The sequence below is a fragment of the Acanthochromis polyacanthus genome, chromosome 22 (genome assembly GCF_021347895.1).
Source record: "Acanthochromis polyacanthus isolate Apoly-LR-REF ecotype Palm Island chromosome 22, KAUST_Apoly_ChrSc, whole genome shotgun sequence".
NCBI lineage: Eukaryota > Metazoa > Chordata > Actinopteri > Pomacentridae > Acanthochromis > Acanthochromis polyacanthus.
Window position 1 is genome coordinate 2580895 of NC_067134.1, and position 17037 is coordinate 2597931.

Sequence of the window (17037 nt, forward strand, 5' to 3'; positions counted from 1 at the left end):
CACGATAGTAGGCTATTTATTGATTGAATGAGCGAAAGATAGCCTATCTATCGGATTAAACACCCAAGAGGAGGCCGAAGAGGCGCGCTGAAAGTAGGTATATAAAATGACCAGCAGGTGTCGCCATTCCTTAATGTTGCCACCAACCATCCCCTATCAGGCAATTAATACATTGATCTGGGTTAATGGCTTTTCTCTGACTTCTTCACTAACCAATGCAATACATGTAAGATGCACTCAAAAGTGCCCGCGCCCTATTGTGGCCATTCCTGTGACGCTCTTTGAGCTGCAATTCCTGCATGAAAGCTGCTATACTGACTTATTATTATTATTATTATTATTAGGCTGTTATGATTATTAATGGTAATTGCATAGACCTAGTTTTAACTGACTGCCACAGGAACAAATAATTATCTCCTGGAGAACAAACTTGTCCGGGATCAGAACTGTAGTAAACCCACTTTGTTTTATGCTTGCTGTGTCTCATTTTGTCCACCAGATGGTAGCTTGTGTGTTTGTGTGTTTGCCTTATAAAACGAAAGTCTCGTTTGAAATGCATTTTTGTGACATAATCTTGATATGTGCTGAGTTTTATGATATGGGTTTTGCTAACAAATGTCATTTTATCTGCTTTGTGCGTATATTTCCGCACGTTTTGGAGTTAATGGTTCAGATTTATATCGCCATGATTTTATTTGAAGACTACCTTTTATTTCCCGTCTATCGTTTTTTTCCGGGAATTCTAGTCACTTCATTACGGAATGAATGAGCTAATGTAAAAGATAAAAGTTCAAGGTACAGTAAGGGATAAGGCATCGAATGTTGAGTATATTTGTTTTGCAACCCCCCAAAGAGGCACAAGGTTAGTGTGTGTGTATGTGTTATGCTTATGGTTATAACTTTATTGATAATCGGAAAACAGTGCTAGCATTTTGCTCAGTATTAGCAAACTTATCTGTTGCTAAGATTTAGAGCGCATTGTGATTTATTATAGATGAGTTGTGAGACTGAAATATGATGAAATATGATCTTGTTGCAGCAGTCTCAACCAGACACACCTGGATTAATCAGTTTGCCCAATAATGCAAGACAGGAAATGAATGTGTACAGTTAATTTCCGAAAGTAGTGAAGCTGTGACAATAGCCCATTTTGTCACAACTACTGAGTTGACCTCAGGCAGTCTAGTGCTGCAGACAGTCCTGCTACCTCAGTGTAGGTAGGCAGGTCTTCCCTGCACTTGAGGCACTGATTAGAATTTCGTTCCCACTCTCGTACACAATCCACACACCCCACCAGGCTCCGACAGCAGGATGTAAACATGGGCCGAGTCATGGTAGCTGGAAAAAGAAATACAGGTATGTAAAAATAATGTACTGATTAGCATGAAGGGATCTGGATGAGAATAGAGTCCTTTCAAGGCATTTCAAACTAGACAACTGGACTTATTTTGTCTTGGCTGTTTCACTTCTTATCCAAGTAGTTTCATCAATTCATGCAGACAAGACTTCCCAATCAACACATATGAAGCAACTTGAATAGCCTGGTGTGTTTCAATTCTTTGTTTTCCTTTTTCTCCTAAATTCATAATTTCAAGACAAAACATTGATACTGCTACATTTGATGTTATGTCAACCAGTAATATTCAAACATGCAGAATGGAAGCAGTACCTCTGCAGACCAAACATATGAAGGCTTGTTTAAATTCCAGCCACACTGGAGACAGGTTGCGGCTGAGGGTCACAAGGGTATCAATATTCCGTGTGACTTCCCCCAGCCCTTGGGATGCCTCCAGCAGTTCCTCCACTTGGTCCTGCAGCCTCTGGACGTCTTCATTTCTGCATTTGTCACATTAAGCATATTGTTATTAAATTTAAAAAAATTCAAGCCATTTGAGAAATTAGTATACTGTGTATAATTTATCTGAGAATGATTGTATTGTAAAAGTTTGAACGATGACAAGGAAAAATTAAATAAAATGGAGAAGCTATGATTCATAGTTTAACTTGATAGTGGTCTGGACCAGACCTCAAAGGAAACGCACAATGGCATGATGTGAACATGTAAAGTCAACATTATGAGTGCTTTGGCCAACTAGATACTCCCACACCGGACCTTGCTGGTGTCTGGGCGGGCAACCACTGGTCCACAGTGGCAAGGCACTGAAAAGTACAATGTCAACCCCCAAAAACCCAAACCAACCTTTCACAAGCAAATCTTGTGTTTGTATCTAAACAATACCTGTGGCTGGAATGCCGCCTGGAAAGTGCTAGTCTTGATGGCAAAAATTTTTCGTGCACTTTGCTTCCAGTACATTGATCCTTCAAAGAAGAAATGCAGAAAAAAAAGACAGACAAAGAGAGAAGTTAACAAAAGTAAAGAGTAATGTAGGCCTAAAGCCTCTACTTTCTGACCATTGATGTTATGCTATTTTTTCGTATGCATTTGGTGTAGGCTAAATATAAATTAAATAATAGAATATTTTATTTACCTGTTGTCCCTTCCGATTCGACAATTTCATTGCCGGCGGTGTCAGTGAGGGTGTAGTCCTCATCGTCTGCCATGGCAACCTTTAGTTTGTGTATGATGATGGACACAGTTGCCTCCGCCTCCGTAAACCGCACCATGACCACTCTCCTTGAAAGTAGTTTCCCCTCCACCACGTCGGACACATGAATGGCCCTGTAATGAATGAAGCAAACCAAGCTACATAACTGCATTCATTTGGTCAAACAACCCAGCGTGTGAGCCCATGTAAAACTCTAAATGCACCATGCTTCTGTCTTTAGTAATATGTTGTTTACATCCACTATGCTGTTTGCTTAAAATTAGATTGTAAATTATTAACTTGAGCGGTATTAACCATTACCACCATAACTTTAAGTTACCATATGTCCCTACCTGTGAAATGACCTTGGAGTGGAAACCGATCTTGTCAGCACGCTCATGTTTGCAGTGACTGGTGGGCCACTCCGAAAGGCAAATTGGCGAGATGAGCCTGCGGCTGGTGCATGGGCTGGTGCTGCCCCCATCTCTTGGGTCTGCCCAGCTTCTCCATGGACCTCATAGTGGTCATGGTCACGCAGGTCCAGGGAGCTGAAACTACCATCCTCAACAGCGAAAATGGCAACATTTGCTGCATCCGTCAGGTACATACTGGGCATGTTGACCTACAGAAAGAATGCAGTCGTTAGTTCAATGGGGTGGGCAAAAAACAAATCCAAACAAAACAAAAAACACTGGACCAAGAAAAACTATCTCCAAAACGGAGACCTGCGGCACCTCTGGAGCACCGTTTGGCGCAAGAGCGCAAAAAACCTTTATGTAAGAACAGACCCCAGTGCGTGTGCTTTTAAACAAAATTTTGGCGGTGAAACATTTTGCTGTGGGCAGTTTTGTAATAAAACTTTTCATATATAATCAAGACTCTGCGCGGAGCTTTTTCTTCATCCTCAACACATCATTGCTGCTCAGGATACTACACAGGATAACAAAAACTAACAAAAACCAACCTGGAAAATGCGTGCAATTCTTTCTACACGCATATCATCCAGTCTGAGAGTAATCCTCTGGTTTTCCCTATACAGCACGAAAGTCTCCATTCTTTCCCAAAGGATAATGCTGCTGATGCTGCAATTGTTGGCGGTACCGAGAGCGATGGGTGGGTGATGCTAGAAGTTCACCTGCTCGTCAGTCACTGACGTAAAACGTTTTGGCGGTTTGCTGCCTCCGGAAACGGATGTGGAAAAAAGCGGGAAAAACGCTACGTAAAACGTCAGATGAAGAAGTAGTAATATAGAAGACGATAGGACAGGACAATTCAAGGTCGTAGTTGATGCAATGTCGGAGTCTAGGCTGTCACCCTACGGCGAAATAATTCAAAACATGATGCAAAATGGGCATTCTGATGATGATATTTCAAATTATCTTCGCTTTGAATGTGGAGTTAACAAAGGCGTATCCATATCTAACATCCGAAAATTTTGCGCCCTAAATGGAATAAGGAGAGGACGGGTGCAGGATTCCAAACTGGAGTGCGAGATTGCTAAAGCAATAAATGAGGTAAGCAACCAGTTTATAAATATTCATTGCTGTGGTTTGGGTTGTAGCTGAGTAAATAATTGAATATAATGTTTTTTGGTGAACCTTCTCAAAATGTGGATAATATCTCTGTTATTACTTTTGGGTTATTTCTGTGTTTTTTTTAGCCCAGAAGTTCATATTTGTCTGTATATGGTTCCAGTTACCTGTTGTAGCGAGGGGTCATTAATTAGTGGCGCACACATCCGAGGCATATGTGACAAAGCTGTGTATTCCCGGCAAAAGCCAGACGGCTTCTGATGAGGTTAGACGTGTGTTGATGTTCTCTCTCCTAATTTTTGTTCTAGCGGCCATGCAATATTGTTAGGCTCTTCTGTTGTGTAAGGGAACGTTGGTGAGGAATCTGGGGTAACATGGGGGGATTTGAGTGGGGGAATGTCAGGTTCAAGCTAAGGAAGTAAACAGTGGAAAACAGCCAGCTCTCTGTCGTTCTTTTTAGATAGAAACCCACAGTGAGTTACAGGCGTAACATAACATCTTCAAGACTTCATAAAAACTTAAGGAACAGATACTTATGGTTTTTGAGTGAATTTCGATCCGAGTTTTGATCGGTAAAACTTACGTTTTAAAACGATTTTCTGACAGTTACAGCCATTGTTAGGGAGACGCCAGCGTGTCGTCATTTGTTATGGTCACGTGGTACAAGACCACTGCTTGTTGGCAAGAACCAGCAGTAACATAACGGCTTGCTACGAGAACGGTATCGGGTTTGAAACAAATACGTAAAGTTATCGCTTTTCATGAATGAAATTGCACATGTATTTACCACAATTGTAATATCGTGTGTGGTTGTTGGTTGTACGAAGCGTTTTGAGAAGGTATCAGGCTTGAAATTTCACCGAATACCGATTTCAGGAGAGAGAAGATGGCGGTGGCTTCAGCCATCAACAGGAAAGCAGCAGAGATCGTATTTGTGGCTCCCACTTTTCTTCAGGTAAACTATTCAACAGTTTAGCATGTTTAGTACGTCCAACTTTGAGTTTATTTACCAAAAGATATTGATTTAGTGTCGCATCCTTCGCGTGAAGCGATCTCTACACTTTCGGTTTGGTTCAGTGTTGTCATGTGTTACCGATCGCTTTTTCGGCGATGAAAGTATACTAAAGTCGATTGAAGCATATTCAATAACATCTCCTTAAGCCAGCAGCCTCCTATTTGTAACCATATTTGTTTCTGTATGCGTCTAGAGATCGTTTTTTAGAATTGTCCTATTTTCGATCACCAATGCTGTGCGTCTGTTACTGTTACATAGAAGCCATACTGCAGATACAAAATACAGCAACTTCCTGACGTTTCTTTGACATCTTGTTGAAGATTAACAGAAGATATATTATTTTTGATTCATAATTATATATTTTTGGGTGGGTGAACTGCCCAGCGGTGTCAATCAAGTAAAAATAAATGTCCGTGAAGGAAATGTCCGGCCACAATGAAGGATCGTCAACCCACCCAGTCTTCAAATTGTAGGGATCTGGCAAGGTTTCACTGTTTCCCTGATAGCTCAGCTTACTCACATATATTTGTCGGGCCTCAGGTGATAAGGATTGAGCATAATCGGACAATTTCACGGAAGGATAGTTCGCAGTGTTATCATCAGCCATTGTTCCTCTTGTTCCTCTTGCCAACCAGCGCGGTAATCACGTGACTTCGTGACGTCACTGTTTGTAAACACTGGCGTTTGGCCTGCTGCAGGAGAGAGAGAGAAGCTGCACCGCTGCCTGTGTGTGTGTCGCTGTTTTCTGACCCGTGCCCATGGGCGTAACGGACGCGGGGTACGCGTGGGACATGTCCCCCGCACTTTCCACATCTGTCCCCTCTGTCCCCCGCACTTTTTTCAGCCGTTACAACAGCTAAACTTGTTATTAGCATCCAGTAACGTGTTTTCCCGAGCCGTCTGTGAATGCACCATGAGCGCATGCTAACGCAGGTGTTCCACAGGAGACGTGCTGAGCAGAGTCAGGGAGGAGATGGATCAGAGGCCAGCAGCAGGGACAAGGATGTAGGGTCTTTACAGGTAAAGAGAGATTATAACTTCCTGAAAATAAGATATCTATTGCAGGGAGAAACCAGGCAGTACTGATCATTTCATGTTCAGTGTTTGGCACCTTTGGCTACTCGTCCAGTAGATGTTCAAGGGACATTGTTGTCAACTCAACTAGAGTTTGGCCACTAAAACTTTAGATTTTATAGTTTAAAGTTTTATAGTTTAAAGAACTAGCCTAGTTGGTCCCCTGGTATTGTACTGTGGCTGTTAGGGATTATGTGGTTCTTTAGCCACTAAGGACGGTGCAATTAAATGTAAGAGAATGATAAATAGCTCTGAAAAATTTGCCCCCTCACTTCTGAGATGGTGGTTACGCCCATGCCCGTGCCTCTCTGTTATAGAGAATAAACATGCCGATCCTGTGGAGTGTGAGCAATCATTTTAAGTCCGCTACAGGTTGACCAGATAGCCCACCGCATCTGGCTCTTTTTTTAGTGTCTAGAAAGTATTCAGTGCTCTATCACAGTGTTGGATGTTGGAAATAAATGGCCTAGTAATATAAATACCATAATACATTACTTTTGCTGTAATGCAGTCACGTGAAACAAACTAGCAGGTGGCTGGGGTTAAAGATTAGCCTCTACATTGGCACATCAGTCTTGAGGACCAGAGAGAGAGTTATTTAACCATTTATTTCTTCTGCTTTAAGCTGGTTGTCTCATAGATGATGATGGTGCTAAGGATACATGGAATAAATTGAGACAATAAATATCAAAAGTAGGTGTTATCAAACACATCAAAACACAATAAGTGAAGAGTCCGCCTTAACTCGCTCAAAAATGCATCCGAAGTATCAACCAGCAGGAACTCAGCAGAGTAGTGCAGGTGTTACGCTTCTTAAAAGAAGGATGTCTTCTAAGGTGTAACAAATTTATTGTGATTCAAATCCTGCACAGAAACATATTAAATATATCAGTAACAGCTGATCGACTGCGTTGACAGAACAGCTGATCAGCTTATTCTGTGCCTTGCACAATCACTGCCTGCAATATTCTACACTTCAAAGCGGCCGCGCCCCCTGATGGCCATTCTCTGTAACTGCACAGACTTAACTGACTGCCGCAGGAGCAGATTGAGAAATAGTCCTGTAATGTAAGTGATGGGGGATACAATATTTGCAATGGGGTATCTGTGTCAATATTATTCTATTTCATCTGACTACAATATTCAGACAATGTTACTCCATCACTTAACTATAAAAGTAAATGTAAAACTTTATAGTCCAGCCTGACAGACCTATAAGGGCCACACAGGGCTGAGTCTTATCACCTCAGGTGACTCCTGTTTGGGTAATGAACATCAACCCCCACCCACCTGGGCCTGGGCAGGTGGAAGTATTTCCTACAACATGATTGTGTTTCTCGATTTTAACTGTTTTGTTAATTGGAATGCATGTTCTTCTTCAATTTAAGACAGGACCACAGTATGGAAGGCGAATGATGACTGGTTACCTGTCTTCAAAAGGAATCCAAGCATCTGAGGGACGCGTTGGTAGTGTCTTGAGACAAGTTAACCAACCATATCATGCCGATCGTTGTCTGGTAGGTGTTATGAAACACTAGTGCATAGTGCAGATAGCCACTGTGAAATTACCATAACTTTTTGCCTTTTGTTGTTTTTTGCCTAATTACAGAGATTGAGGAACCTGAATCCAGTGCCGTACAGTGCTGAATACATGGGTCACAAACTGCACTTGGATCAAAATGAAAAGCTGGTGATGTTTGGGGTGACACTTGTCCTCGCTGTAGATGGTTTCTCCAGCAAAATTGTCAGCCATTCAACAATGCCTGTCAAAAACAACCTGACAATATATCAAGAGGTGTTCAGGTAACTTTGTGGGCTTTCTATTTCATCATTTAGTTTTACATTATAGGCACTGTCCAACTACATCTACATCATCCTTCCCGACCAAGGATGACCTAATTATGTCTTCCTGTAATTCTACAATTCTGCAATTTCATTTAGCAGATGCTTTTGTCCAAAGCGACGTACAACACAAGCAAGAATTTAGACTTAAAGGAGAACTCGGCCAAATGTCATGTCGGCCTCCACAGCTTAGGGTCGACTCGACTATCATAGGCTATCTGTTGAGTGACTATCAAACAAAAAAATAGTCGCCGAGAGGCTAAACAGGGGAAAAACTTTACCTGCTGGACGCACTGGCTGATCATTTAAGACACTTCTCCATGTACTGCTTTTGCTTATTTGTTGCTGCTAAAAACATAATTAGAATATTCCCACAATCTCTAAAAACAGAGCCATAATGTCTTGAGATCATGCAGTCAGCAAAAGTGCGACTTCCCCCTTCACCCTCTCAGTTCCCCCCCCCATTCACCGAGTGAACAGGTAATTTAAAAACTCAGCTGATTTGTCACATGACCTAACTCCCCCTGTGACCATGGCAACCCACCAAAAATATACCAACTGGTGCCTACACTGTCCTATCCATCCTTGGTCATAGACTATCCATTAGTCGGGTCTTCCCGGAAAGTCAGTGTAAACAGACGCTTCTCCCAGAAACAGCTGTAACGCAGCTCTATCTCTCTTTTGTGGAGTTTGTCAATGGTGAGGTTCATGAGGTTAGGAGCTGGTGAATGTTCTGAAGCATGTGTTGTGATATTTTGAATATAATAGAGGCCACACTCGCAGTTAGAGAAAATCGGACCCCATCACTTTCCATGCATAGCGCCAATGAAGTGTGGTTAGCAACGAAATAGTTGAGCCATCCAGTGGCAGAAGAAGTGCCGCCCACACCCAGTTTTTTTTTTTTTGGTTTGTTTTTTGTTGTTGCTTTTTTCTTCATATGATGAAAACAAACTAATAACTAACAATCTCAGCATCTGGGATTCAACAGTCTCAGTATCACTACTTACAATGACTTTGAACATACAACATCACACAACTTTTTCAGTGCTAAATAATCATTAACTGCTGGGTCTTGGACCATCTAACTTATTCTACCCCACAGGTCAAAGAGGAGAAGAGTCAGGTTATGTGCCCAGGCGTTCTCTGAACAATTCAGTCTTCAGTTGTCTCTTAAAAGTAGAAAGGAACTCAGCAGAATGCAGAGAGTTTGGTAGTTTGTTCCATCATTTGGGATCAACAGAAGAGAAGAGTCTGGCAAGAGATTTAGAGCCGTGACCTAGACACCTGAAGTACCTCAAGTAGGTTGTTGTTCCGCAGATGTTCAGAGACTTTGTTAAATACTGAGCGCTCCAGTGTTTATGACAAGAATGGTAGAAGTGAGACTGTCCTGTAGTTTTCAACCTGGGCGGGGTTGAGATGAGGCTTTTTGAGCAGTGGGGTGACACGGCCTTTCTTAAAAGTAGCAACAAAATGCCAGTTACCCGGGAGGAATTCGAGAGGATCGAGAGGACTTGTTTCGAGCTCAGAAGAAGTCTGGAGAACTCATTCTCGCTCAGAGGAGCAAAAGAGCAGAGTGAAGCAGAAGTGGTGGGTTTGAGCTGACTGGACTGGTCAGGTTTGGAGAACTGGTTGCTGATTGCAGCCATCTTTTTAGTGGAAAAAGGAGGCAAACATGTCTAGGGTCAGCGCAGTGGGTGGCTGAGCAGCTGGAGGAGAAAGCAGGGAGTTAAACGCCATAAACAGTTTTCTGGAATCAGAAGCAGCACAGATCTTGTTCTGATAGAAGACTTTCGTAGCGGACTGCAAGCAAGAGGTAAGGGAAGCAAGTTTCCTTTACCTCTTGCTGTAAGATGATCCCGTGGTCTGTGTGTGTGTTAAAAGCAAATTTGTTCCTATAATCGGTTCCGAAAAAGATCAGAGCCAGCTATTGTAGAGTGGATAAAATAAAGCTGCCCTCCACTACTAATTTAATTTTAACGTGTTCGATTTTATTTTTTTATCTGCAAAGTGCAAAAATGTATATTACACGCAGTGTGCCACACACATACACATAGACCAAAAGAAACAGTTGCACTACACTTGCGTATTCTTGTTCTTAGAATGCGAGACTTACTTTCTCCTTGTGCACACACAGTGCAGCAAACGCCCCCTCTGCTGGTAGGTGATGCACACTGCTAGAAAACTACATTTTCAGCCAGTTAATCTCTTGTCATCACAGAAAACATACAGAAAAATAGCAACACACACTGAACATGAGCTGTAAATAAAATGCTAATTACACATGTAAATTGTAGTAGATCTAATTAATCCACTAATGGCTCTGTATGCCACACTATCATAAAAATTTAACTTGTCCAATATATACGTAAACTCCTCGTGTGGGGGGAGCTGACTCTGAGTGAAGCCTTGCTGAATTTTGACATGGAATGGAATCTAGCCAATCATGAAGGGAGATGGAGAACAAGGATGTTGAGTAACTTGCTAACTGTGACACCTGTGTTGTTGTTTTTTTCAGAAATGCGGTCCTGCAGTACGGCATGTGGGACCAGATCCGTGTAGACCACGGAAAAGAGTTCTACTTGACCCTCTTCATGCAGGAGAAACTGGCAAGCCACAGAAATAACACAGCGAGGCAGCCATATTTGCAAACAGCTTCAACACAGGTGAGTTGCCAAATTGGCCTCTTCAGCAGATTAGAAGCTGGGATAAAGAAAATATTGACGAAAACAGCCTGATTATATTTATGTGTATGTTTCTGTTGTATCTTGAGCAGCGATGATGTGTTGAGGATGAAGAAAAAGCTCCGTGCACACAGTATTGATTGTATATAAAAAGGTTTATTACAAAAAGGCATGTGTCAATCAGGCACTCACGCCTGATTGGTCTGCCTGAGAGAGGACTCAAAGGCAGTGTGAATCACTGTAACCAGTAACTTTAACTACCCACTTGGAAAACCTATCATTAGATTTACGATAATCAGGAAACATCCTATGGCCATCAATCACATTTAACCTAAAGATGACCTAAATAGGGAACAGGCACAGCCATTTCAACATTGACTCCAGTCACATCTATCCTAAAGATGACCTAGTCATAATCAAGACAAGACCATATTGCAGGTATCAACAGGTGCCTCAGTTAAATCAGGCATTCAGATACCACACCTTGTTACCCAATCACTCATCTGCTATCTGATACTGATGTCTCTGACAAGAGCAACATGATATGGTATCCATAAGAACTGTGCCATGGCTGGAGCTGATGGTCATCATGAACTCAAGCAAACTACTCCTCTCTGGAAAACTGCTAGCCATTTCCTCATCACTCTAAAACATGCGGTAATAGCCAAGCTAATGTAAAAATACAGAGCAAACTTTAGGGGGAAAAAGGAGTGACTTTAATGGTTAATTATCATTAGGGTCAAGGCAGCTTATGCTGTTGTGTTCAGTTCCCCTCTTTCTTCTGCTTGGGAATCCTACTTACCATGTGTAAAAACCACCAAATGAATCAACTTAAATAATGGCAGGGGGCCACAATTTTTCTTAGACATTGACATAGGACTGCACTCTTAACCAGATATGAAAACTGCTGTTTTAATTATGTTTGTATATGTTTATTGACCAAACATATAGTGCACAGTAATTTGGCATATTCCATACTCAAATGCATGTATAACAAGTTGTATTCCTTTTTGATAAATACGAATAGAAAAGGTTTGAAATAAACAAAAAAGAATGAGTCATTGTGATTTGTCTGACTCCAAAACATAATTCTCTACACATTGTGCCGAGCTTGAAAAAACACATCTGACTGCAGGAGAGAGAGAGAGAGAGAGAGAGAGAGAGAGAGAGACACGCATGGCATGGCAGGCACTACTTTCTCAATCAAGTTTTCTCTTTCCTCCGCTCTTATCCATGGCACAACATCTCTTCCTCGTTAGTTGGACGACTGATGAAGAGGGATAGTTGGAACTGCACTGTAGTGGCCAGGTGTGTCAGTACAACTGATTCAGATTCAAGACTCAAATAACTTTATTTATCCCTTAGGGGCAATTCAGTTTGCAGACATGGGTTGCAGCAGGACAGGACATTAAACACACATTCCACATACTTGGATCTGTCAAAGGTCAAGTGAAGGGTCCAGCAATAAAGTGCAACAATGACAAGTGCACAATATCCATACATACCTAGAATGCATTAAAAACTACAAAACATCACTGTCATTTAAAAGCCTGATGGCAGAAGGAATAAAAGAGTTGGCATATCTGCGTATCTCAGCACCACAGAGGACACATTTTTATAATTTTCAAAAATTAATCTGTTTTATAGCCGGGAATCAAACGGCGGAATCCGTTTGATTCCTGGCTATAAAAGACACAAGCAGAAACAAAAAATCAAGCCGTTTTTTCGTTTTGAGCAAAAAACAAAAAAACAGGAAACGGTTCGTTTTTTCGTTTTGAACAAAAAACAAAAAAAACAGGAAACCGTTCGTTTTTTTGTTTTCACCCCCAAAATGAAAATACGACTCAATATTCCGTTTCATTGGTGGGCGGGGCTTCGGAGCCTGCCGGTGCACAGTAAAGCTCCTGCCCATCACAATAAAGCTCTTGCGCTGGCATTCATAGACAGATTGACTTTCATTGTATTGCCTGCCCCCCTGCACTTCCCCTAACTCTAAATCAAAGCAAGTCGTGTACACAGTTATGACAGTCATAACCAGTGGTGCAGTCTAGTTTTTTCTAGTGGGTATACTCCAACCTCATAAACCAAAGCCAGGTCAGGTTCTCATATATGTGCGCGTGCACTCACACGTCCACGCGTACACACACACACACACACACACACACACACACACACACACACACACACACACACACACACACAGCAGCTCCTTTATTTCAAACTACCAATTAGATACTTATAGACATTATAGCGTCAGCAGCTCCTCCTCCTGCCATCAGGTAGCGCTGATGTTTCCTCTCCATCAGGCTCCCTTTCCTAAACTTTAACCTTAGCTCCAGCTGTAGTGTTCCCTAAAGCAGCAGTATTCACAGGACAAGCAACAGGCTTATTAAAACACTGAAATAGTTTCATTTAGCTTTGCTTTCTTTTTCTCCACTGACTGATGTTGGGTCATTAAAAGATGTTGTCACGAGTTAGCTAGGCAGACCCGAGCCGAGAGCCACTATGGGAGATGCCAATGTTTACAAACAGTGACGTCACGAAGTCACGTGATTACCGCGCTGGTTGGCAAAAGGAACCAGAGGAACAATGGCTGATGCGAACTATCCTTCCGTGAAATTGTCCGATTATGCTCAATCCTTATCACCTGAGGCCCGACAAATATACGTGAGTAAGCTGAGATATCAGAGAAACAGTAAAACCTTGCCAGATCCCTACAATTTGAAGACTGTGTGGGTTGACGATCCTTCATTGTGGCCGGACATTTCCTTCACCGACATTTATTTTTACTTGACACCGCTGGGCAGTTCGCCCACCCAAAAATATATAATTATGAATTAAAAATAATATATCTTCTGTTAATCTTCAACAAGATGTCAAAGAAACGTCAATACGTTGCTGTATTTTTTGTCTGCAGTATGGCTTCTATGTAACAGTAACAGACCCACAGCATTTTTTAATTCTAAAAAAACGATCGCTAGACGTATACAGAAACAAATGTGGTTACAAATAGGAGGCTGCTGGCTTAAGGAGATGTTATTGAATATGCTTCATTCGACTTTAGTATACTTTCATCGCCTAAAAACCGATCGGTAACACATGACAACACTGAACCAAACCGAAAGTGTAGAGATCGCTTCACGCGAAGGATGCGACACTAAATCAATATCTTTTGGTAAATAAGCTCAAAGTTGGACATACTAAACATGCTAAACTGTTGAATAGTTTACCTGAAGAAAAGTGGGAGCCACAAACACGATCTCTGCTGCTTACTGGGGTACAATTTTTCCTGTTGATGGCTGAAGCCACTGCCATCTTCTCTCTCCTGACATCGGTATTCGGTGAAATTCCAAGCCCGATACCTTCTCAAAACGCTTCGTACAACCAACAACTACACACGATATTTCCATTGTGGTAAATACATGTGCAATTTCATTCATGAAAAGCGATAACTTTACGTATTTGTTTCAAACACGATACCGTTCTCGTAGCAAGCCGTTATGTTACTGCCGGTTCTTGCCAACCAGTAGCAGTCTTGTACCACGTGACCATAGCAAATGACGACACGCTGGCGTCTCCCATACCAGAACCGGAGAAGTTGAAAAAGGGTTTTATTGTACAGGGGTGGATATGGCTGGAGTGCAGAGACCGGGATGCAGGAACAGGGATGCTGGTGGAGGGAGGATGTGGCCGGGTGGGTCTGGGGACGGGGATCGGCGGTTGTCCAAGGTCCGGGCGGGACCGGAGCGTCGCAGATGGCTGTGGGGGATCCCTGGCGGCCAGACGTCAAAGGGCTCAGAGTTCGATGGAGGAGGAGGGGTTCGGAGGGAACGAGACGTAGCACTCTGACGATCCGGGGGGCCGAGGTGTTGGACTGGCCGGGCAGAGACGGCGTCTCGCAGGTGATGTTCCGGGAGGAGCTCCGGGAGGCAGGGAGCAGCCGGTTGACTGCTGCAGCTCCAGCGGCCGGGAAGGAAATGGGTCGGGGGTTCCAGGAGGGGGTCCGGGCGGAATGGGGGATCCGAGTGGGGAGGAGACCGGTGCCGAATGGGTTGGGGGGTTCAGGTGAGGGTTTCGGGTGGGTAAGTTCCCGGGCAGCTGGGTCTGGAAGAAGGCAGGAGAGAGATACGCTAGAAAAACGTCAAATTTTCAACAAACTTTCTGGAGGCTAGAGAGTGAACTGACAGCAAAGTCTATTTCAACAATCTGGCAGGGTGTGGAGTGTTGAGCCGGTACTTATTGCTTGGTGAGTAATCAGGATGATTTCTTCCAGCTGCCCGGTACTCGTGGAGGAGGTTGATTACCTGAGTGGAGACGGCTGTGAAGCCGAACTCCACTCAGGTGCCGTGCTGTGAGGGAAAGCAGAGGAAAAGGGATGGATGGGAGACGGGAGGCAAGACAGGGAGGAAAAGGATAAGGGAGGGGGTTTTGTTTGGGATGCCAGGTGGGGAGGGAATGAGGAGAGGACCCTGACAGTTGTAGACTCATGTCCCTCTTCTGCTAAGCCAGGGGTATTCAGCTAAAATTCAGAGAGGTCCAGTCAGCAAAGGTCCAGAACATCATAATGTCTAACTTGAGTTACTGTGATATATGCTGATGTAACCTGGTAGTTTTATTAGAGTCTGCCTGTAATCAAAAACTGACCGTCAAATAAATTCAGTACGGTTCAAAAACATTTTGACATTTATTAATAAATAACTTATATATAACTGTATATCTTAGAATAAAGTGCAGAACTTAAAAAAGCATGACTGAACAACCTGAATCAACTTCTATACATCTTTAACAATAATTAAATCTCATAAATGTAAACATGTGAACACTTTTACATTTTCGTCTGTCTCATATCACTCCCCTAATATCTCTGCAGCTTAATGGGAGAGCTGAGCTGCTGCTTGTTTGAGCCGTTCTCAAAACATATTTTGATTATGTTCATAGTTGAGAAAGCTGCCTTACAGCTGTTTGCTGAGCCAAACGTGGTCAGCATGTGACCACAGTCTGTCCTCTTGAGATGTATAAGGCACAAAAGATACGACTCTCAGAGCCGATGCTTTGTAGTGAATCTGAAGAGCCGACTCCTAACGTATTTAATGGAGTATGGAGTTTAACACTGTCCTAGCAGAAAACATGTTACTGGATCCTAGATTAAAGAAGCTTGCCTTCAGTGACAACAGAGCTGTTGATGAGACACTTCAGAGAATAAGAGCAGCAGCCTGACACCTCCACCATTAGAGGACCAAGAGGAGGAGGAACCTCAAACTTCTGCTGTGTGGAGCCTCTTTGATGGAAGAGCTACAGGAGATGATTCAGGAGAAATCCTACAGCTGATGTGGTAATGGAGGATCATATCTAGAGGAACCCCTCATCCAACCAGCAGACGACCCACTGAGCTGGAGCAGGACAAGGCCTCAGTCTGCCCCACCTGGTGAAGGTGATGGAGGAGAGACAACTTCTTCCATCTGAGAGAATCTTCTCAAAAACAAGGCAGATATTCACTGAAAGAAGAAATGTATCAGCCCATCCAAGCTCAGCCATCTGATTTTTCTAAATGTCAGCCTGCTCTGAGGACATTTATACTGTTTGAATACTGAGTCTGGTTCTGGTTCTGTTCTGGTTCTGTGGGTTCATGTGCAGAGTTTTGTTCATTTATTTTTTGTGCAAAAAAGTTTGGTTGAAATAATAAACAAAAGCAAGAATACCTGTTTTTGTAACAGAGCAAATGTACAAAATGAGTCAATTATAAGGCTTCTCATAAAAACACTGAATGAAAAAGAGTTTGTCAAAACACAAATGATTCATATTTGCCTGGTTAGGCAAAAACATGAGGCTACAAAGAATAATAAATTAGGAGCCATTTGGGAGCCGAAAGAACCGGCTTTTCTTTGGAAGCAGTGCCAAAAGCTCTCTGAAAAGAGCTGAACTTCCATCACTACTGTCCTCTCTGTCCCTCATCTCTCAGCTGCTTTTTGAAGGCAGAGCTGCGATGCAATTCAGCGATGTCATTGGCTGAGTAGCGTCACGTGGGATGCCTGAACTCGTACATAATTGGTCTGTGTGTTTCTGAGCCGATAGACCAATGATAAACACTGGAAAGCTGTACCGGTAAAATAGAAGCGACCTGTCAAATTTACACCCGTATAGACGGTGTCTGGGTCCGGATCCGGACCGCGGTCGGCCTTTAGTGAGCCCTGTTCTCAGCCAGACACCTTCCCCTGTCCCATACAGCTTCACCGCTTCTTGACACAGAGAAAAATGAACGTTATGTCAAAAAAACATACTAATACATGTGTTTGCGCATTTTTAAGTGGTTATATGGAAATTCGGACCGTATCTTTTGTGCCTTATAC

The 17037-nt window shown here is 42.7% G+C and overlaps 2 protein-coding genes and 1 long non-coding RNA gene across 12 annotated transcripts in view; 2 read left to right on the forward strand and 1 right to left on the reverse strand.

The window, feature by feature from the left end:
* LOC127531965 (zinc finger protein OZF-like) overlaps positions 1 to 17037 on the forward strand; it is a 320874-nt gene that overhangs the window by 32812 nt on the left and 271025 nt on the right. The gene's annotated exons all lie outside the window — the stretch shown is intronic.
* LOC127531995 (zinc finger protein OZF-like) overlaps positions 1 to 17037 on the reverse strand; it is a 37946-nt gene that overhangs the window by 16766 nt on the left and 4143 nt on the right. The gene's annotated exons all lie outside the window — the stretch shown is intronic.
* Positions 7103 to 10669, forward strand: LOC127532094 (uncharacterized). The gene is made up of 3 exons (XR_007939348.1): positions 7103 to 7684; positions 7777 to 7970; positions 10525 to 10669. It is a non-coding gene; the product is annotated as an uncharacterized LOC127532094 (long non-coding RNA).